Source organism: Lynx rufus, unplaced genomic scaffold (assembly GCF_022079265.1).
Source record: "Lynx rufus isolate CCGP_SWC_20201006 ecotype Redwood Valley unplaced genomic scaffold, mLynRuf1.p SCAF_2, whole genome shotgun sequence".
Classification (NCBI taxonomy): Eukaryota; Metazoa; Chordata; class Mammalia; order Carnivora; family Felidae; genus Lynx; species Lynx rufus.
Window position 1 is genome coordinate 73,787,366 of NW_025814834.1, and position 23,209 is coordinate 73,810,574.

A 23,209-nucleotide genomic window follows, 5' to 3' on the forward strand; every position below is an offset into this window, starting at 1 on the left:
TAGGGGTGTGGCATGCCCAGAACAATCTGGCATCCATCACAGGAAGGACTCTTCAGGAGCTTGGAAGGCCCAACCTGCAAAGCCTATTCCTACAAAGGATGACTAGGCTGCAGATACACCTAGACACAACTACTTGAGGAGAGCACCTATGCCTCCTGATCCAGGCATGCACATGAACCTGAGTGACTACCTCTTCAGAGCTCTGGTCATTCACCTGGAAAAGGAAGGGACTGCATGTGGTGATTTCTTTTCTTTTCTTTTTTTTTTTTTTAATGTTTATTTATTATTGAGAGACAGAGCATAAGCGTGGGAGGGGCAGACAGAGGGAGAGACACAGAATCCAAAGCAGGCTCCAGGCTCTGAGCTGTCAGCACAGAGCCCAACGTGGGGCTCGAACTCACAAACTGAGATCATGACCTGAGCAGAAGTCGGATGCTTAACTGACTGAGACATCCAGGTGGTGATTTCTAACATACTTCCCTGGTCTGAAAGGCTTTAATCCTATAACCATTCACTTCAACAACAATGCTATCCTCAAGTGAGTGTGGATCATGAGGTGTGTGGCTTAATAAATTTAAAAAGGAATTTGACTATTTACAATAAAATGGCAACAGCAGTCACCTCTGGATGCAGGTAAATATAGGTAGATTTTACTTTCTTCTGTGCTGCTTTTAAGTCTGCATTTAAAGATTTTTCTACAGGGGCGCCTGGGTGGCTCAGTCGGTTGAGCATTCCGACTTTGGCTCAGGTCATGATCTCGCAGTTGGTGGGTTCAGGCTCCGCGTTGGGCTCTGTGCTGACAGCTCAGAGCCTGGAGCCTGCTTTGGATTCTGTGTCTCTCTCCTTCTCTGCCCCTCCCCTGCTCGTGCTGTGTTTGTCTCTCAAAAATAAATGTTAAAAAAAAGTTTTTTTTAAGATTTTTCTACAAAAGTATGGATCACATTTATAATCTGAAAAGAAGTATTTTAACAGTGGATTTTTCTGTATTTAAAATAGCAGTTTTCTATTCTAAGACTAACACTATTTTTTATTTCAGTTAAAACGTCAGAGGATGCACCCTAATTCAAAAGTACAGAAAATTATAAAATGTGACACCACAGCCCATTTTTGCTGTGCATGTGGATGACAACCAACATAAATGCAAACCTGAAATCCTAACCTTAAAATCTAGTCACTCAGATATGATTACATGTGCATCTACAATGCCCCAGTGATTTCCTCATTACATCTACACAGAATCAGTGTACCAGTTTTCTAAAAGCTGCTCTCAATTCTTAAGCTAAAGAGAAAAAGGCAGGGTATTTCTTTTCATTTATTGCAGTTTGTCCTAACTCTTTGGGGGGGGGGGGGAAGCAAAGAACCATTTGAAAATCTGTTCAAAGCTGTAACTGCTCTCAAAAAAATAATAAAGTTTGCATACACTCAAATCTCCTTGATTCTATAAACTATTCCTAATACATAGAACCACTTCAAATGTCTAAATATTTATGTGACTTGTAAGTGTCTCACTGAGTTGAAATTCCCCAGAATGAGACCCCAAGACAAGGATTTGAGTACAAATAATTGACTTGGGAAGTGGACAAGTAAGATAGGCCAGAGAAGGACATCAATACAGGGTGCATTAGCAAGCAGGTTAGTGCTGTGAGCAAGCAGATCCCATGCTTGCTGGGGACTTCTGGAAGTCTACAGAGGGCGGGCCTCAGAAATACTTCCTGCAAGGGGTGAGGAAGAGGTTACTGGTCCAGCTCCTGTTGGTTAATGGTTGAGGGCTGTTAGGGCTCCTACAGGTGATAACCTCCTGGCTCTTCTCACCTGACCCAACGCTGAAGGCAGAGAAAGCCTTCACGCTACAAGTCCCAGGGGCTTGCAGCAGGGCTCTGTTGGGTTAACAGATAATGAACTGATGGTGAGTGCCATGGAATGTGGGTAGGACACAGATTATGCTGCCATCATTTAAGTACAATAATGTCCTTACTTAAGTTAAAATGCAGCTATAATGTCTACAAAGACTTAGAGTGCCTATTCTGTGCCAAGTAACTCTGCTGGGTGCTAAAGATTAAAAAAAAAAAAGAAGAAGATCAGTTTCATGACATTTAGTTGACAACTTAGTAGGGAGGTGGACAATAGGTTATCAAAAAATTAAAAAGCTTTAATAAAAGGATTTAAAAAGTGGGGCCAGGGGTTCTTGGCATTTCAAGTAGAATGATTATCTTCTTCAAAGCAGCTATAAAAGTAACATTTCTTCCAGGAGAGAGGAAGATCAGAGATCTCACCCTGATGGCAGCAACAAAACACCACACAATCTGCCAATTCACAGCTTTCTTCCAATCCACCAAAGACATGAAACCTCGGTATAACCAATTAACCTGGAATTAAAGGATGAGAGGCACCTCAAATGACAGTCTGGCTTACCAGGGCAGATGCTGCTGAATGCTGGTAAGAAATGAGCTAGAATTTTTAGCAAATTGCTAAAGTCCAAACGTGGGCAAGCAAGAGAACCCAGAAATCGCCCACGACAAGAGGTGAATTCACACTCAGGTTCTTCTCCATGGACCTCCCAGGTGCTACCACAAGAGTCCTGAGACAGCCTCCCACTAGGTGCAAGGCTGGTGCATGGGAAGAGTAGCTGCTGTGGGAAAGGTACAAAACCTCCCCTGGATCCTCCTCCCCATCCCTACTCTGGAACAGAGCCTCAAACTGCTGAGGGAAGGGCAAAAAGACTGTCTTCCTTAGAACACCGGTGGAAGCCCACTGCAGCTGGGAATTTCTGTCTGTCAAAGTCAAAGTCTAACTGAGAAACACCATGCTTTTTACAAACACAGCTTTAAGACCACGGTCCACCCAAAGTCCCAGGCCACCAGCCTAAGCCCCTTTTTACAAACACTTTTGCAGCCACCCAGGACAGAGGAATATTTCCAGGCCTTGGAGGTTAAGAGGTAATCACAACCCAAAAGGGGGCTTAGTGGAGGAAAGATTTTTAAAGATGAAGGCTATGGATGGAGCAAGTAAGTCAAAGAATAGGATTAATTAATAATCAGGAAGTATGGGTGATAAATCACTTAGCACGAATTTTCTTCTGAATGTTACATCAATGTAGTTGCTTAGACATGCAAGTTTAATTTTTGTTTAAAATAAGGGAAAAATCCTACATGAATAGATTCCTGGATTAAATTTAGTATCAGATTTAATTTTTACAGTCAAGAACAATTAAATTGTCTGCTCGTATTTTCTGGATCATGAGAGCTATTCACACTGAAATGTCTAACATTTTGCTTGTTGTCAAAAAAAAGGCCTTCAAGTGCTGACACGAAGAACTGTGCTTTATTTCAAATTGTGCACATCACTGCAGTAACAGGAGCTCATCACACATATGAGAGGAGACATACTGGAAGTAAGATTCATCTCCTCTTCTAGTTGATTTGACATGAGCAGTAGCATCCAACCTAAATATCAATGAATGCCTGTTTTAATATTTCTCCAGTCTTATCCACAGTTACAAAATCAGGATGATTTCCTTCTATTAACTGCCATTTATTGAACTAAGCATTATTTCAAAGAAAAGCAGCACCAGTCATTGAAAAGTAATTCCATTTAAGTTACCACATTAAACTTAACAAAAGCATTTAAACACTTCTGATTATTGAAAAATTAAACATGCTTAAATTATTCAGGCTCATTCTACAGATAGCCAAAACTTAAATATAGCTTATCAAATGGTTTTTAAAAGATATATAATGAAAATGTGTTCTTCCTCAGCTCTTTCTCTGCTCCAAAAAGCTTTAAGCAGCTTAGTACAAAACTGCAAATTAAAATGAATCCAAAAAAGGTGAATGAAAACCTATTTTCAAACTGACTCTGTCAGTTTTAATGTCTTTACAACCCAACTGATTCAGAGCACAGAAGCGACCTGCAAAATACTTACAGCTTATGCATTCACGTGAGGAGTGTCGATCACCTCGTTTCTTACAAGCAGTGAAAAAACTATAACCTATAGCATAGATTTGTTATGTGTTAAATATTTTAAAAAGCATGAAATGTTAAAATATATCAATTTAAAGTAACTCAAATTTTACATCAGCATTTCTGCTTTGAAGTTAATTTATGGATATTTAAAATAAGATGAAATTTCTGTGTCTTAAGTCAGCATTAATGAAAAAACAAGAAAAGGGGGAGGACTCTGCCCCTTAACTTCCCTATGACTGTGAAGCAAGGGGATAGTCTATACATTAAATGAATCATATTTTGCATGTGGGATTAACTTATTCCATATACTCAAACTTCTATATGTTCCAGGCAGTTTTTAATTTAAAAATTTTCGGGGCGCCTGGGTGGCTCAGTCAGTTAAGCGGCCGACTTCGGCTCAGGTCATGATCTCGCGGTGAGTTCGAGCCCTGCATCGGGCTCTGTGCTGACAGCTCAGAGCCTGAAGCCTGTTTCAGATTCTGTGTCTCCCTCTCTCTGACCGTCCCCCGTTCATGCTCTGTCTCTCTCTGTCTCAAAAATAAATAAACGTTAAAAAAAATTAAAAACAAATTTTTTTCAAAGCAAAACCACAAATGGAAGGTGTTCAGCACAACTGTCCTCCTTCTTTTATCCCCAGAATTATAGCAGTTTTAATTCAAGCTTCTTGAGGACAAGTTCTTTGCCTTTTATACTTTGCTGCCCCTACAGGTCTCAGCATGTAGACGGAATAGAAAGCAAAAGGCTCTGGCCAGCTTGAAGTTGCTACATACGTGAAGACGATCGAGCTTTTCTTTAATCAATAATGACATTTTCTGGGATCTCTGAGGTTCAATTGCTACTATAATGTCAAGTCTAAGAGCTAATATCCTTACTGTAGGTCATGAACAAAGGAAGTAAGCCTTTTCTGCCTCATTTCCACATCCCTCCTCACACCTAGCACTAGGCTTCAGGGAAAAAAAAAAAAAGGTTATTGACTAGAATTCATTGACCTCCTTTGAAAATTTCAATAGGTAAGCCAAGAGATTTTTTTTTTTAACTTGATGGGATTTTAAGTGAAAGCAAAAATAAAATACATTCATGTACATCCAATGCTTTCCATAATTCATTAATCAAGTATTTACTACTAAATAACAACTATTGCTTTCAGTATGAAGAACTGAACCACAAACGAACTTATAGTATATTCTAATGCCCTTTTAAGAGTTACTATTTATTGCTGTGATGATGCTCATAACTTCCTTGCGTGTGAAATAAAGGTAGCATATCACCGATTTTATGGTTATTAAAAAGATTAAATAAATATGAACATAAATGCTTTGAAGACTGTAAAGTTATACTATCTTGCTGTGTTATTCTGAAAGCATCTACAATTTTCTTATTTATAATTGGTCCCAGCAACTCTCTATACCAGTTCCAACAGAATTTTCTGCAGTGACAGAAACATTCTTTATCTATTACAATAGTCACTTGCCATCTGTAAGTTATCCAGCACTTAAAGTGTGGCCAGTAAGGATACAAAACTAAACTTTTAATTAAAAAACTTAAATAGCCCATGTGGTCAGTAGCTACCATATTGGACATCAACATTTCTGTAGCTTCAGAAGCATATAACCTTTTCCTTGTTAAAACAAATTTCAAGAGGTAAATTTTGTTTTCTCAGCTACAGTTGTCACTCTTTTCAGTATGTGACAGTACTATATATATATATATATATATATATATATATACACGCACACACATACACATATATATAAGACAACAACTTACAGGAGCAAAACCCCCACTTAATACACCTTACTTCACAGATGGAGTCTTTAAAAACCAACCATCAAAGCTTCATTTTGATGTAGCTTATTTGGCTACTGAGGTCACCAAAATATCTAAGTGACATATACCAAAGACTGGTACATGCTAGGTGCTTTGCAAATAACTCTAAATGAAAGGACAGATGAGAGACTGCCTTTTCATGAACATTTTGGTATGCCTAAATTAAAAGTTAACCCTGCTTACCCATATCACCAGCAGATACAACCTCTATTTCTTGAGTGACCTCTACTTGAAAAATGTCACTTGGGATAGCACATGTGCAGGACAAGGACACTTCCCTCAAGAGACTATACTTGGGAGAGAGACAACAGAAACATTAATAGGTAGAGATGAACAATTCAATACAACAGAAAAACCACCATGGGAAGTTTATCATTAAAAGCCAGAGTACAGGGGCACCTGGGTGGCGCAGTCGGTTGGGCGTCCGACTTCAGCCAGGTCACGATCTTGCGGTCCGTGAGTTCGAGCCCCGAGTCGGGCTCTGGGCTGATGGCTCAGAGCCTGGAACCTGTTTCCGATTCTGTGTCTCCCTCTCTCTCTGCCCCTCCCCCGTTCATGCTCTGTCTCTCTCTGTCCCAAAAATAAAATAAATAATAATAATAATAATAATAATAATAATAATAAAAAAAAATAAAAGCCAGAGTACAGGGGCACCTGGGTGGCTCAGTCAGTTAAGCACCTGACTCTTGATTTCAACTGGGGTCATGATCTCAGGGTTCAGGAGTTCGAGCCCTGAGTCAGGCTTCATGCTGAGCCTGCTTGGGTTATTCTCTCCCCCACTCTCTCTCTGCCCCTCCCCTGCTTGTGTGCTCTCTCCCACTATTTCAAAATAAATAAATTAATTAAAAAAAAAAAGAGTACAAGTAAAAACATTTGGAGGACAGAGAACAGTCAACCAGAGTGGTCACAGAAGGTCACCCATACAAGGAAATATTTGAACCAGGTCTTGGAGGGTTGAAAGATTTAAACCTATGGTGCAGGGAAGCAGGTAACAGCAAGTAGAAACTAGTTTTGCTGATGGGGAAGACTCAGGAAGGAGAATAATTAGGGTTTCATTGTAAAGGGTCTTAAATGGTAGGCAGGCTAAGGAGTGTTGAAGCCATCCTGGAAGGTGAACAACCAGGAGTCACTGAAGGTTAGGGGAGACAGGACAACTAAGATCATAAACAAAGTATTTAATTGTTCATTCACACAAAGCACGCAGCTGGGGCATAATATATGGCAGGCACGTTGCTAAGTGAGAGCTACAATGATGGCTGTGACACAGTAACCTGAGCAGGACTTGCAACATAGCCATGAACAGAGACACAGAAACAACTTGAACACAATGTGACACATGTTCATAGCAGAGTTACATGCAAAATGGTAAGAAAGAAGGGCCAAAGAAGGCTTCACTAGGAAGGGGTCACGGAGTTAGATCTTGAAGGAAAAGAACCATGGGCTCACGAGACAGAGAAGGGCACACTAGTCACCTAGAGAAAAGCCTTCAGGAAATATACAAATTGTTGGGAAGATCATACTTCAGTGAAATTAAAAGGTGCTGAGGTTATATCATTCAAATATAGAGAAAGGATCAAATCCTTAAAAACATGTGTTAAAAAAGAATGTTACTGGATAAGCTATATTTTAGGATTGCTCATGATCATTAGTTGTCTTCTCAGCTTGGATTGCAGAAGACTATGAATGCTAAAAGCATTGATAAATGTATTATACTAAAAATAAGCAATACAGAACAAGATACAAAACTAACAGATCTGGTAGTATTTTAAACTATGAGAAGAAACATATTTGACATTCAAGATAAGAAGGACATTAATTCAAAAAATCAAATTATTAATAGTAAAGACTTTAGGCTAGACAATTTCAGCATTTTTTTTTTCTAGCAGAAATTGTATGTAATCATGCAAAAAGCAGGGGGTTAAGAGGAGAAAGTGAGAGAATCACGCTTTAAAAAATGTCTTCTCTCCTAGGAAAGAAAGAGTCTTTGCCTTTAAAAATACCAGGTATGCTTATTGTCTTCTACCTGACAGCTGGATCAATTCCAATCACATACAAGGATACTGATGTCTTCATTTTACGTCCCCACTTTGCCTGTTAGCATGGTACACAATAAACACCTTTTTTTGGGAAGAACATTACCTATAATGTTGTACATCCCACATAGGTGAAATTCCAAATAAACGCAACATCAAGAATTGCATTTAAAATTACAGTACTGCTACCAGAAATTAAGTATACCTGCTGTCCAAAACAAAACAGAACAGAAAACAAACACTGAAGTCAAGCTACAAACCAAGTTCAGGATATCCACTTAAAATGAATGATGTTTTGCTAAAAATAAGGTAAACTTATGGGAGTAGTATTTGTAAAACACTAACAAAAGATAAAAGACTTTATGTTTTATAGACAAGTTGTCTATATATTTTACAGACAAGTTTTGGTAATTTACCTAACTTTACATGAGGCCTCATGTAATTCAGTGTGTAATCACAGAGAGAAAGCTTTCAAAAATTGTAATTCAGGGGCACTTGTCTGGCTCCAGTTGGTGGAGCATGTGACTCTTGATCTTGGGTTTCTGAGTTCGAGCCCCACGCTGGGTATAGATTACTTAAAAATAGTATCTTAAAAAAAAAAAAATCAATCCAGCAATTTCATTCCTACGCATTTTCTAGGATACAGATATCTATAGCAGTTATATTTGTAAACTTAAAATTATCATAAATTAAAAATAACCCAGATGTCCCTCCATAGGTGAATGATTAAACAAACTGTGGTACATCCATACTATGTAATACTAAGCAATTAAACAGAAGAGATATTGATACAGAACAACCTGAATGAATCTCTAAGGAATTATGCTGAGTAAAAACAAAACCCAAAATTCTAAAGTCACACACCATATGATTCTATTTATGTAACATTCTTAAAATGACAAAATTATAGAAATGGAATTAAATTAAATTAAATTAAGTTGTTGGTAGAGATTAAGGAGGGGGTGAGGGTGAAAGAGAAGTGAGGCTGTGGCTCTACAAGAGCAACATAGGAGATGCTTGTAGTGATAGAATTTGTTATGTATCCTGACTGTATCCTGGCCGTGACACTGTACTGTAGTTTTGCAAACTGTTACCATTGGAGGAAACTAGGTAAAGGGTACCCAGGATCTCTGTGTTATTTCTTTTTTTTTTTTTAATTTTTTTTTTCAATGTTTATTTATTTTTGGGACAGAGAGAGACAGAGCATGAACGGGGGAGGGGCAGAGAGAGAGGGAGACACAGAATCGGAAAGAGGCTCCAGGCTCTGAGCCATCAGCCCAGAGCCTGACGCGGGGCTCAAACTCACGGACCGCAAGATCGTGACCTGGCTGAAGTCGGATGCCTAACCGACTGCGCCACCCAGGCGCCCCATCTCTGTGTTATTTCTTAAAGCCACATGTGATTTCAAAATAATTTCACAATTAAAATTTATTTTTTAAATTATTATTTATTCAAATTTTACCACTGTGATTGAGGTTAGGGGAGGGACCACCAAAATGTCTTAAGAGTATTTCCAACCGCACTATTAAAATCAAACAAAGGTTTGGTGTACCCACTGGGCTAAAACAAGCTATGAAATTTCCTGTTTTAGTATTTTTAATGTTTATGTAGGTTTATAGTATAAATCATACTATTTTAGTAAACTTTTTCCTTTGAAAAACTTCATGTGCTTAAAATTACATCTACTCCTGACCTCAATTCATCAGCTGGGTGTATAAAAGTTATTACTAATTTACAAAAGACAAGGACACAGAAAATTTGCTCAATGTCATACTGCCAAAACCTGATCAAGCTGGTCTTGGTGCTTGATGTCTGCATGTGAATAGTACGAGAAAGAGGACTATGTAAATTCATTTCATCATAGTTATAATATAGGCAATTAAAATTAATATGAATATGAATCAATATGCTTAACATCTTCTAATTGAGGATTTTTAGTAAGGAATTTGATATGATAAATTATCTAGCAAGTTGTATTACAAAGGTAATTTTTCTATGAGGCAAATGCAGTGCTGCCATTGAAATATGCATGATAAACAGTTTACAAAAATAATTTACAAAAGAAAGAGGGCTGCAGAGAGAAGTTAATCCAAGAGTAGTTGGTGAAGGTATTCCAAAATTGTAATTTAACACTCATTCATTAATGGGAGAAGACATTTGCAAAGGATTTATCTGATGAAGGGTGAATATTCAAATTATATAAACAACTTCTACAACTCAACACCAATAAACCCCAATCTGATTTAAAAAATGGTCAGAGAACGTGAACAGATTTTTTCCAAAGAAGACATCGAGATGGCCAACAGACACAAGAAAAGATGCTTGACATCACTCATCACCAGGGAAATCCAAATCAAAACCACAATGAGCTATCACCTTATACCAGTTAGAATGGCTAACATCAAAATGACAAGAAAAGACAAGTGTTGGCAAGGATGTGGAGAGAAAGGAACTCTCATGCACTGCTGGTGGGAATGTAAATTGGTACAACTACTGTGGAAAATAGTATGGAGGTTCCTCAAAAAATTAAAAACAGAAATATCACATAATCCACATAGCCAAGACATGGAAGCAACCCAAGTGTCTATCAATAGATTAATGGATAAAACACATGTGGTGAATGTATGTATGTATGTGTGTATACACACACACACAGTTGAATACTACATGGTCATTAAAAAATGAAGAGATCTCGCCATTTGCAACAACATGGATGGATATAGAGGATATTATGCTAAGTGAAATAAGTGAGAGAAAGAAAAATACCATGATTTCACTCATATATGGAGTCTAAAAAAATGAATAAATACAGAGCTGAATCAAACCTAAAAATACAGAGAACTGATGTTTCCCAGGAGGGAAGAGAGGTGAACAAACTGAGTGAAGAGGAGGGGGAGATACAGGCTTCCATTTATGTAATGAATAAGTCATGGGAATGAAAGGGACAGCATAAGGAATAGGTCAGTGATACTGTAATAGTGCAGCATAGGGACAGATGATAGCTACACTTTGGGTGAGCATAGCATAACACAGAAGTTGAATCACTATGTTGTATATCTGAAATGAATGTAACATTGTCATTTATACTCAAATAAAAATTATTTAAAAAAACACAATTTATTCTTATAAACATCTAGAAAGACTAGAGGTCAAGAATAAGTCACACACAAAGACAAAATCCCTGCCATTGAAGAGCTCAGAGGAGGACAATGGGAACCAATATATTCTAAATTCTAGTTATATTTTAGGATGCTGAATTTCTGGATTTATATTGCTTCTATGGAAAACTGTGTTCAGAGCTCCAAACGAATGACCTACAAACAGTATTTCTGAAGACTGACACCTGCCAATAGCCTGTCTAAAGATTTCAGACTGACAGTCTGAATTTTTCATCTGCTGACAGTCTGAATTAGACATTTCAACAGCTGAGTTGTTTATCACAGGTCTCAAAATAATAGCAGTTCTTGTGCAAGTCCAATTGGGTTTTCGGATTCCTTTTTTAGTGCTTTAAAAAAAAAACTGACTCTTCTGCTTATTCAGTCATTGACAAATTGACAATAAGTGGAAAATTCCCAACAGTAGTACATCAGTCTGAGATTTAAGGTAAGATTCAATGAGACCATTTATTCTAGCAGATGTCACAAGAGATTTTCAAAACATTCTTCTGTTTATTCATAACAACGGAAGGGGATATTTTCAATAATAGATAATGAGTCTGGACTTATAAAGGCACATAAATTGCATAAAGAATAAAGAAAAGCACAAAACACAATAAACCAAAGTACTGCTATATGAAAATGAAAATAAGAACTTACTTAAGGGGCGCCTAGGTGGCTCAGTCGGTTGGGTGTCCGACTTCGGCTCAGGGCATGATCTCACCATCCGTGAGTTCAAGCCCCGCATCGGGCTCTCTGCTGACAGCTTAGAGTCTGGAGCCTACTTCAGATTCTGTGTCTCCTTCTCTCTCTGCCCCTCCCCCACTAGCACTCTGTCTCTCTCACGCTCTCTCTCTCTCTCTTTCTCAAAAATAAAATAAAAACATAAAAATTTAAAAAAAGAAGTTAAAAAAAAAGAACTTACTTAAGCATAAATTATGGTTTTTCATCAAGAATTAATTTTCATTGTGATCATTTTACACAAGGTATTTGGTAAAGTACTCTAAAAAATATAACCAAATAATCAAGTTCATGATTAAAACCTTTTCTGAAATCTCTACCTTACTATTGGTAATAGTGTACTTTTTCAGATGCAAGGTTTTTCCAAAGAAAGCCACAGACAGTGGTTAAGGCAGGCAGCTGTCTATCTAGATTCTGGTAATGTATCAACACATACCAAAAAAGTAGATTTAGCTAAAACCCAGTTAATACAAAGTCATCTTACAGCTCTTTCTTAACACTTACAGAAAAATTTTGCATGTTTATTTATATACCAAAGTTTTCTAGGACTTTTTTTTTCCAGTTCATGTGTATTATCTTTCCCAACTGGATTGTAAAATTAATCACAAATTCCTTAAAGATGGAGACTCTCAATACTGAATCCAACTAAAACTCCTGATAGAAACCATTATTTGGCCATGAGGCCTAGCACAGTCTGATACAGAGCAGGGGACTAATGAATGTTGATGAAAGGAGCTAAAATGAATCGTGTATCTTTTTAAATAAGAGGTATCCAAAACAGAACACATACATGGTAGGGCTCCAGTAAATATGAAGCACTAATTGTGTTCATTCCCTTTGTTTGAACCCTTGGTAGTATTCAAGAATAAGAAGTTACTTCTAACTAGCTAGATCAGTCCTTCTTTCCTATTCAATACAGGGTACAGGTGTCAGAATATATGATGCGCTTCACTTCAAAGTGGTTATTACTGGTTTCCATTTTACATGAGTGCTTCTAATTCTTGTGAAGGTATGGAAACTGAAAAGCCTATTCAAGTGTTTACTTTGATCATGACACTGAAAATTAATATTGCATACATTATATACATACATAATTCTCCTTTTGAAAATAATGTACTGATTACATTAGCAAAAGAAAACAGTTGATCTCAATATTTTTAAACTACTGTTTATGGATGTATACATATGTAAGTTCTATAAGGATTTTTTCCCCTTTGTAGGGGAGAGCAGGATCTAGAAGAAGCTCTCCTCAACAGAGTTTTTAACTGCTTTAAAAAACAAAAACAAAAAACACAATCCAAGAACAATATCATCCTGTTGGAATCCACCAGTTTCCGAACACTGTACATTGTCTGCATGCAAAGATTAGAGTTAAATGAAAGAGATCTATATTCTATAATGAGATATGAATTAGTGAGTTCCTACGAACATAAAGTATTTATGGAAAAGCAAAATGTTTTCAGAGGAACAACTCTCAGTTCATGTCTTTGAGGCCAAAACAAAATTAAAGCAAATGGTAAGTGGGTCTTTCTCATTTTAACAAGACTAGTCCCCTCAAATCACCACCTAAATCCCCCTTCTGTTTCTATCCAACTTCCGGAAAATTTAGTCTCAATTAGGGGTTAAGCCTCAAAAGTGCACAGGAAACTGGCTATTAACAAATGAATCCAAGAGGTTAGCCACTGACTCAGCCAACATTAGGTCAAATGTTTGTCTGGCTACAATGCTTATATTTTTATGAGCTGAGCATTTCATGTATACAACTTCAACTTTCTCCCCTTATCCTAAAAAGTAAATTTTAATAAATACTTGAGAAGACAGTCCTCATTTCTGCTGGGGGAAAAATTAAACAGAATGACAACATGTAATTCTAAGCATGGTGAAATATAAGTACTAGGGCTCTAGAGAGCATCTAGTTCAACTCCCTCATTTTATACATGAGAAAACTAGAGCCCAGAGGTAAAGGACTTACTCATGGGACACACACCTATGTAGTAACCCAGCCAGGTCTAGAACAAGAGACTCTTTATATCTCTTACACCACTGTCTCTTGGTTTATTACATTAAGTATCTTCCAAACTTCCAGTCTTTCATTGCTTTGGCAATTTCCTGTCAATTTCAAGTGCTCATTTCTGGACAGAAACATCAGTTTGAAAAGCTGATTTAAGGGGTGCCTGGGTGGTTCGGTTGGCTGAGCATCCAACTCTTGATTTCGGCTTAGGTCATGGTCCCAGGGTGGTGAGATCAAGCCCTGCATTGGGCTCTGTGCGGAGCATGGAGCCTGCTTGAGATTTTCTCTGTCTTCCTCTGCCCCTCTCCCTGGCTTGTGTGCTCTCTCTAAAATAAAATATATATATATATTTTTTTAAGTTAATTTACAAGCTGCATTTTAGGCCATAAATGCATATATGATTAACACTAACACTTTCTGAATAAAATCATGAAATTTGCAGCAACGTGGACAGAACTGGAAGGTATTACACTGAGTGAAATAAGTCAGAGAAGGACAGATATCATATGTTTTCACTCATATGTGGATCTTGAGAAACTTAACAGAAGCCCATGGGGGAAGGGAAGGGGAAAAAATAGTTACAGTAGAGAGAGGGAGTGAGGCAAACCACAAGAGACTCTAAAATACAGAGAGACAAATTGAGGGCGGATGGGGGGTGGGGGCGAGGGGAAAATGGGTGATGGGCATTGAGGAGGGCACTTGCTGGGATGAGCACTGGGTGCTGTATGGAAGCCAATTTGGCAATAAATTATATTAAAAAACAAAACAAAAAAAACCACTAACACTTTCTTCATGTAAAGACCAGGAAAGACAGTGTATAAAATGATACTAATTAGAATTACAAATGCAATAGTTATATACATAATTAAAAGATACTTTACATTTTGCAAGCGTTTCCACTCTGGCCCCTGAAATATAATACTATCAGTCTTTACCTTTCAAACACGTTTATTAAGGAATTATTCAACCAAACCTCCTACATGTGTTGGTTAGTGGTATTTTGTGCCTTTACATATTGCCTAACTAAAGAAGTTGTAACTCCCCTATTTTATTTTTTTTTAATATTTTTAATGCTTGTTTATTTGTGAGAGATAAACTGTGAGCGAGGAAGGGGCAGAGAGAGGGAGACACAGAATCCGAAGCAGACTCCAAGCTCTAAGCTGTCAGCACAGAGCTCAACAAGGAGCTCAAGCTCACGAACGCGAGCGAGATCACGACCTGAGCAAAAGTCAGACACTTAACCGACTGAGCAACCCAAGCACCCCAAGAAGTTATAACTTCCCTATTTTAAAAAGGCCCTTCTTTGATTTTGCTGGATTCTTTTCCTTATGAACAATCTCTTGCAAACTATCAAACTCATAATTTCTCTTTCGTAGTTTATATTTTCCCTGAAATATTTTATTTAGATTCATAATCGTATTTACTAAGATAAAAGAAAGCAAGTTAATAATTTGCCCAATATATAGTAGATGCTACAGAAAGTATCATTAAGTACAACAATGCAAGAATAAGGGTTTAAATGTATTAAGAGCTGGCCCTGAGCTTTAAGGGCTTTACATGCATTGACTCATTTATTCCTCACAACCATTTGAGGTGGATACTTATATCATTGTTTTACAAATGAGTAAAATGAGATCTATAGAATTTATATAATTTAGCACGTCACACACCTAGCAAATAGAACTTAACTATGGCAGTCTGACTTCTAAGCAGACACCTCACTGCTTTACTGATACATTTTATGGATTCACCCAGTGTCAAGGTGAAAGTCCAAGGACCTTTTCCGACCTAAACTACCATGGTTAATCCTGGATGAGGGGTGGGTTAGGGGTAGACAGCCAAAGACCGTGAAAACATTATATACATTAATCTGTTCCTCTCACTTCCCAAAATGATCTTGTTACAAAAGAAAAAAACAAAACAATTTAAGGTGCCCATGAAGGAGATTCAAAAGTCCCAAAAGAGAACTCCAACTCCTTTGTTGCTATGATTTGGGGAAGGAGAAAGAAGACTGATTACATAAACTAATGCTTAGAAAACTTTTCTTTAAAAAAAAAAAAAAAAAGCAAAAGCATGGAGGGCTTTGGAAACCTTGAGCAAAGCAATGCAATCCAAACCCTTCATTTTTACTTGATGTTTATTTTTGAGAGAAAGAGCGCGTGAGAGAGTACACTAGCAGGGTAGGGGCAGAGAGAATCCCAAGCAGGTTCTCTGCACTGTCAGCACAGAGCCCAACGTGGGGCTTGAACCCGTGGACTGTGAGACCACGGCCTAAGCTGAAATAAGAGACACTTAACTCACTGAGCTACCCAGCCACCCCAAACCCTGCATTTTTATTTGTATTTATTTTTAATGTTTTTATTTATTTTTGAGAGAGAAAGAGAGAGAGAGAGACAGAGTACAAGTGGGGGAGGGGCAGAGACAGAGGGAGACACAGAATCCAAAGCAGGCTCCAGGCTCAGCTGTCAGCACAGAGTCTGAAGCAGGGGGTGGGATTTGAACTCAGGAACCCCGAGACCATGATCTGAGCTGAAGTCAGATGCTTAACTAAGCCACCCAAGTGCCCCCAAAACCTTGCATTTTTAAAAGGAGGAAGCTATAACCCAAATGTTAAATGGTTTATTAGGGCCATAAGGTTCAGTGATAGATATCCTAATTTCTGGAGTAGGGTGCTTTTCACCTCCCCGTCTGCAATTTGAGAGAGCTTACAAAGGACCAGAACTTCAGACACTACTTCCCAGTGTTTTAAAAGCCTATGTGTAAGTCAGCCGTGGCATCTATGAAAAACTGTATTCCAAGTTCCAGGCCAGGCCTCCAAAGCCTACAGAGTACTCTGATGACCCCTCTTCAACGACACATTTTACCTTTTATATATAATGCCATTTTGATGACAAAAACCCGCATCCACTCTAAATTCAACTTGGAACACTAAGCATCAGCTTCAATATTAAATGGCTCCTGAAAAGAGGCTTTCTCTGCCTCTCCAAGCAGACAGATGCATTGGGTGGTAGTGTTTGACGTCGGGGAAAGGGGGCAGGGGAGGGGATCCAGATTAAGGAAGAACAGAATAAACTTCTCTGGATATTTACAACTCACTAAATTTATATTTAACATAGACAATAATGATAGAAGCAAACATGCCTTGGCAGTTGAAGAGGGTTATTGGTTCACTTACCCCCTCCCTACTCACCCTTTGTTTGTTGAGTTCTGGACTCAATGAAGGCTATATAATATTATATCTACCTAGAGGGACTGGCATCTACTGAATCAGCAGGCATTATACAGTTCATGAAAAATGTTTCATAATGACATGACTTAAAATAATGCAGACACTTCCATATTTTAATTTATATATTTTATAGTATTAAAACTTTACAATCCAATCTCTAATGGCATTTTATCATCTGCAGTGAATCATTATGTATTAGTCACAATAAACTATAATATCAAGACTATGAATAATCAAATGATCAGCAATGTAGCTAACATTTATTAGTATACCAAATAACAGTAAATCTAAATTATAAAAAGAAAATACTTAGACCAGTGACAAATGGAATGTCTGCAGTATTCTAAGTTTCACTGAAAAGAACCATCATGTAATATCCCCAATTAGTTACGGTAACAAAGCCCCCAAAAGATGAAGATAATTCTACTGATTTATTAAAGTGATAATGTGAACAACATATGAATGTTGTGCAACTTCTCAACTGAAACCAGCAAGCACATGAATTGTTGCTCTTTGTCACTTAGGCCCTCACCTCCTTATCCTAAAAGAAGCCTGTTATTTCTTACAGCTGGGCATCAAATTGATCTGCTGATTGAGATCATCACTTACTGGCAGTTTATGAAGTCTCACATTCAGGTATCTTAAAGTTTTACTTCCTCTCTCTCTGCAGCTCTTTGTAGTTACAGTTTGGGCATGAAATAGTTACCTAATTTTCTAAACATGATCAGTCCACTGGTGTCCTGTATCAGATTCTTCTTCCCCCTTCAGCGCAGGAAAGGCACTACAAAACCATTTAAGACATCGAAGAAGTAATTATCTCCCAGTACAATGAAGGCATGAAGGCAGCTTTCCAAAGTGACATACAATTCCATGAATGTTTATGCCCCAGAATAACCCTAGAATAACCCCTACTTTATCTTCCAGTTAATAATGCATGTATGACTTCATTATTATAATTCTATTTTAAAATTAGGCAAATTAGAGATTTACCCCTTGATTGAAATGGCGGGGGGGAACCCCACCAGATTATAGAGCATTCTCAAAATACTTTAAAATTTCAAAGCAGTCAGGTGAGAGACTGGACTTCCCAAATGATTGGTGATGGAACAATTCTCTATTTAAATCAATCCTTGGCCAACAACAAGGAAAGAATTCAATTTTAAAATTGGCAATAACTGGTTTTTTTAATTAAGTGAATTTAAAAGTTTTAAATTAACTTTCCCAATTTGTATAGAAATAAGAAATTGCAATTCTGACTTAATATAGACTTAATTCAATTACTCAAGGTCATACAATTGCTAAAGTTTTTATTAAACTGAGTTAGGGAGTAGTTTCTTTAAGTCAAATTATATCAGAACTACTCACTGAAATAGATTGATTTATTCAGCCTGTAAATGCAGCAGTAACATTTTTTTTTTCCTGGATGAACGCCAGCTGCTCCTACTTTCTGCTTACCTTCTCTTATGCTTCCCATCACTACCCTGCTCCCCTATCTCCCTTCAAAACCAGTATAGGTTAAGAATTAAGAAAACTGGACACTTAATTCCACAATTTAGAATCTTCAGTATAACATCTAATATGTGAAATGCAGTACCTTCTACTTATATAATAGCGGGGGTTGGTAAGGGAATATACTATCATCAAAACACAATTTATGTTATTTTTGATTGTGAATGATTACTAGTTTTAGAGCTACTTCTCTTCAAGTATCTGTAACAACTAAAATCTATTTCCAACTGAAAGCATACCTTTACCTGAAGCAGGTAAAACTATTTGCACAGCCAATCACGTATATACATTATATACTTGAATGAGTTATTTCAATTTCTAAGGTAGCAGAGAAACTGAATGTACTTTTACTTTCTAATCTTCACATCAAGTCAAATAAGCATGTGTTAAACTCTGCTGTAATATGATATTGTTACATAACAAATTTCCTGTTAGCATCCATAAACACCTCCCAATATCCTACACAGTGTTACTAACTCCAATTTAGAGTTAAATCTATAAATGAGAAGGTCTACAGATTAGGGACCTACCTAAAAAACAATGTAGCAGTTAATACACACAACCTTTCCCAGTGCAAAGTTTTTTCATTTTTTTCTATTTTTCCTTTCTGTTGAGTCCTTAACTAAAAGGTACTCATCTTATACTTTTCAGTGCACTTGATTCACACAAAGTAGGTGTTGGAAGACAGCTAGACAATCAACTTATTATTTTCCTGAATCTGATACAAAAATAACGAAGTGTGGAGAGGCTTGTAGTAAACTCAACCTCCAAAGCAAACTGTGTCAAATATAGGCATACATAGTATGCTTTTCAACATCCAGAAACCTTATTTTGGACATCGGTTGTTCTCATTGTAATGTTGCCATTTCCATAACTATTTCACAGGTACCAGAAAAGATGTTACTTCCATTGCAACACACTGCATTCAAAAAGCAAAGCGGTCTTCTACTTTCCCTTTTAAAATGTAATAATCTAAGCCCAATTCTAGAAACACACCGTCTGTCGAAAATGTGCTTTTCTGCATTACAGAAAATAAAATTTGACGAAAAACTATATTAATTATTATTGATTTTATACATAATTACCATTAGTTAAAAGTTGGAGGGCTGCATTTATTTTTTCAAACTCAGTAACAAAAAGAACTGAGACCTCAACTAATAAATTACATCTTGAAATATACATGATTGTGTTGTCCCCAGTTACTTCCAATGGTAACTGACACGCCCCGAATTTAACTGTACCAGACAGTTCTATCTGTCCCATCGCTGACCAAACACTGCTTCTCTGTTTCTATTCATTATGTATTATAAGAGGTCTAAACACAACCCAGCATGACGAGAAAAAATTGCAATTCTTGTGACAGCAAAGTGATGCATTCAAGTTCTCTCTTGCGGTACATCCCTATCCATGAGCATTAACAGACATTTTTGATAGTGCTAAAATGCGTTGGCTGCAAGCTCATTACTCTAAGAACCTTGGGCACCTTTCCTGCAGGTTTTCAGAAAACCCTCGTAAAAAACAGGCACTATTCAAATCTTGCAAACCAAACTTGCCAAGAACCTTGTGCAATGATCAATAACCTTGGCTACACCGCCATCCACCCCAAATTCACGATCCTGGAGACCAATGCAGCAAAAACCCAGGCTAAATGCTAGCTGAAGCCCAACAGAACTGCTGCGCTTCCCCTCTGCCGCCCTCTCTGCCGCATGGAGAGAGGCAAGGGGAAGAGAAGAGAGGAGTGGAGCTAGGCTCACCAGCTCCGAAGATGCTCCGGTGACCTCTGGCTGAGCGGCGAAAGCTGGGCCAGGAAGGCGCTAGTGCAGCCGCGGCGGGCCGAGTGGACTATGCCCCTGGTGCATTCCTCGCATTCCTGCACAATCTGTCGCCAGCCGAGGAGCCCGCGGCGCGCGTCCCCCCCCCCCCCCCACCTCCGCCCCCCGGATACACACACACACACCTGCCTATTGCTGCGCCCCGAGCGGCCACGGCCGCCGCGGCGCCTGCACTGCCCGCGCTCTCAGTTTGTCGCACTCAGCCAACACGCAGCCAAATTCCGGCCCCGTCGCTCATCCCCTCGTTTCCCGGGTAGGGGAAAGAGGACCAGGCAGCTCCAGCGGTGGGCAGGGACTCCAGAACGACCCGGGGTTGGGGGGGGGGGGGTACCGCAGCTCCGCTTTAACTCCAGGCAGGGTGAGGTGGAAGCGGCGGCGCAGGAGGGCAGCGGAGGAAGCTCTAGGCTGGGGAACCAGGAGGGGTGGAGCGTGAGGATACGCCGCGAAGAGCGAGGGGCGCGCTGGACGGAGGGGGGTGGGCAGGACCCGCAGGAGCGCGGGACTCGCGGGGCAAACGCGAGACTGTGCAGGCAACAGGGGCGTGGGAGGAAGGAGAGGGGGCCAGGACGCAGGACCTGGGGCTGGAGGGACGGACAGACCGCCCCGAGGGCTGGGGAAGGCGGGCGCCCCAGGGTGTCGGGGGCGCGGGGCGGCGTGCCAGGCGGGCAAGAGCCGGTGAGCCTCGAGGCAGACGTCCGGGAGGGCTCGGCGAGGCGCTCAAGTTCGGGGCTGGGGGATCTGGATCCGAACAAGCCAACGCGGGGAGGGTCGTGCGCGGCGCGCAGGGGAGACCGGAGGAGAGTAATAGCCGGGAAAAGCAAATGGAGGGTGAAACTTGTGCGCCTGCCGGGGGGAGGGGAGCAGGCAGGCGAGTGCGGGCAGGAACACGAGGCGGGGCAGGAAAGCCGAGGCGGCCGCGAGGCGGTGGGGACGGAGTAACGGGAGGGAGGCGCCCGTCCCCCACGCGTCCCTCACAGGCAGGTCCCGGCTCCGGCGCGAGGGGGCGAGGGCCGGGGGTCTCGGGGGCAGGAGTCTTCGCGCCCTCCCGCGAGCCCGCACACTTACTTTCCAGGTTAGGCAGCGCCCGTCGTCGCTCGGGGGATCAGGGACATCTGCGCCGAGGGGTCGTCGCTGCGGCACCCGAAAAAATTAAAAAAGTGCGGCGGCCAAGCGGCTGCCCGCCCCTCCCTCCCCCACCCGCCCCCTCCCCCGAAGCTGCTCTCCCACCACCCCGGGCGGCGGCGGTGGCCAACTTGCCCCTCTACCCAGTGCCCATGGTGCCGCCTCCGCGGCCGGCGTCGACACGGACTCAGCCCCGGAGCCCCCTCTACTGCCCAGAGGCCGCCGCCGCCGCCCGCCCAGCCGCCAGCCCGCCTGCCCAGCCAGCCCCGGGCTCCCGGGAACGTCAGCACGCCGCCGTCTCCGGACCTGCTCCCCGCCAACGCCATTGGTCGGAAGGAGAAGGCTGGCCCTCCCTATTGGCCCGGCCCTCATATTGAACGGGCCAATGCGAACTGCGGTTTCAGGTCGCCATAGAGACCGATGCTGTTAAGAGCGAGAGGGCCTGAAGAAGGTGGGGAGTGAGGCTGGAGGTGTCTCAGGCTTGGGGAGCGGGAGGGGGTGTAGGGAAGAAATACAGGGAGATTCCCGCGTGCTGGCTCTGACACCTGAGGCAGCTTGCGCCTTGGCTTCCTGTCAACCCCAGCTGTGCATGGCAGTGTTTGTCCCTCATCTCACCTCAAAGGCAGGAACAGCTGAGCCCTTATACGAATCCATGAGAACCTAGGAGTGGGCATTTCACTTTTCCTGCGTCCGGGGAACTCCCTGAGGCCTTGACCTTTGACCTTTGACCTGTGTGCAGCTTCTGCTACTCCAGGTGAGTTTGCTCCCTATCCCTTAATTCGCTGCTTCTTCCTGACGTCACTGATCCACCTGAATTCTACGTGTTTTTCCGAACCACTCCCCTTTCCCTGGGGCGGATCTTGCCTCAAAATTCTGGGTTTAAAAACTTAATGCCTAACCTAAAGGAGACTCAAAGATTTCCTTTGAATGATATTTTAGCAAGGAACTGGCTGACGTATAATATGTTGGATGTCATCGAGTCGTCACTTAAATGTGTTCCCTGCTTTTCCAAGCAAGCCTCTAATCCCTCCATTGAAGGGTGTTTATTAAAGACCCACCTGTGTGTACATTCCACACTGTGAGCCTGGCAGGTGCATGCTCTTTCCCCTCAGTTTACCCAGTGGGGAAAAACAGGTGATAAAGTCAGTTCTTCATGCGTTCCGATGATCTCAGAGAGTAAAGGAAATAGATTGCAGTTGATTGAAGTTTTCTGGGTATTTTCCAGTTTACCTCTAAATTTTATGAAGAAATGAACTCAGTTATGGAATCAGTACACAGAAAAATCTTGAGGTTTAATAACAGGTTCTATGCTTTCATTTGGTCACTTTGTGCTAGCTTGTCAATACTGATTGCTTTTTGTAAATAACTTTCATAGTTAAATGCTGGCTATTCAAGTGGGTCTTCATGAAGACATTAGACTTTTAAGCATTATACTGCTCTATCACGTAGCCACTGATATTCTTAGGTTCCTTCTTTTGGTGATTTTGCCATGTCAGTAAGATGTAAGAATATAATGTTTATGTTACTGCCTCTTAAGTTGGAGGGACCATATTTTGTGAAAAAGCAGTTAGGATTTTGGAAATTACAAATATTTGTTGAGAGAAAGAGATTAATGTGTGTGCAAGGTACATATATCTAACTACTGTGCTGAATTTTAAGTTGAATAATATGCTTTGGTATTAGTTTTTATCTTGCTATACTTGAAAATTGCAAAAATAGATAAGACTTGTTAATATGGTATCTTGATTGGAAAAACACCTCTTACAATTTGTAGTAAAATGTAAACT

General features: G+C 40.2%; 1 protein-coding gene across 1 annotated transcript in view; it reads right to left on the bottom strand.

Moving 5' to 3' along the window:
• Positions 1-21,419, bottom strand: part of PKP4 (plakophilin 4) — a 240,103-nt gene extending 218,684 nt beyond the window's left edge. Inside the window, exon 1 of the mRNA XM_047085087.1 lies at positions 21,366-21,419. The gene's annotated coding sequence lies outside the window, so the exon portion shown is untranslated. The remainder of the gene's footprint in view (positions 1-21,365) is intronic.
• Positions 21,420-23,209: the final 1,790 nt, after the last annotated feature.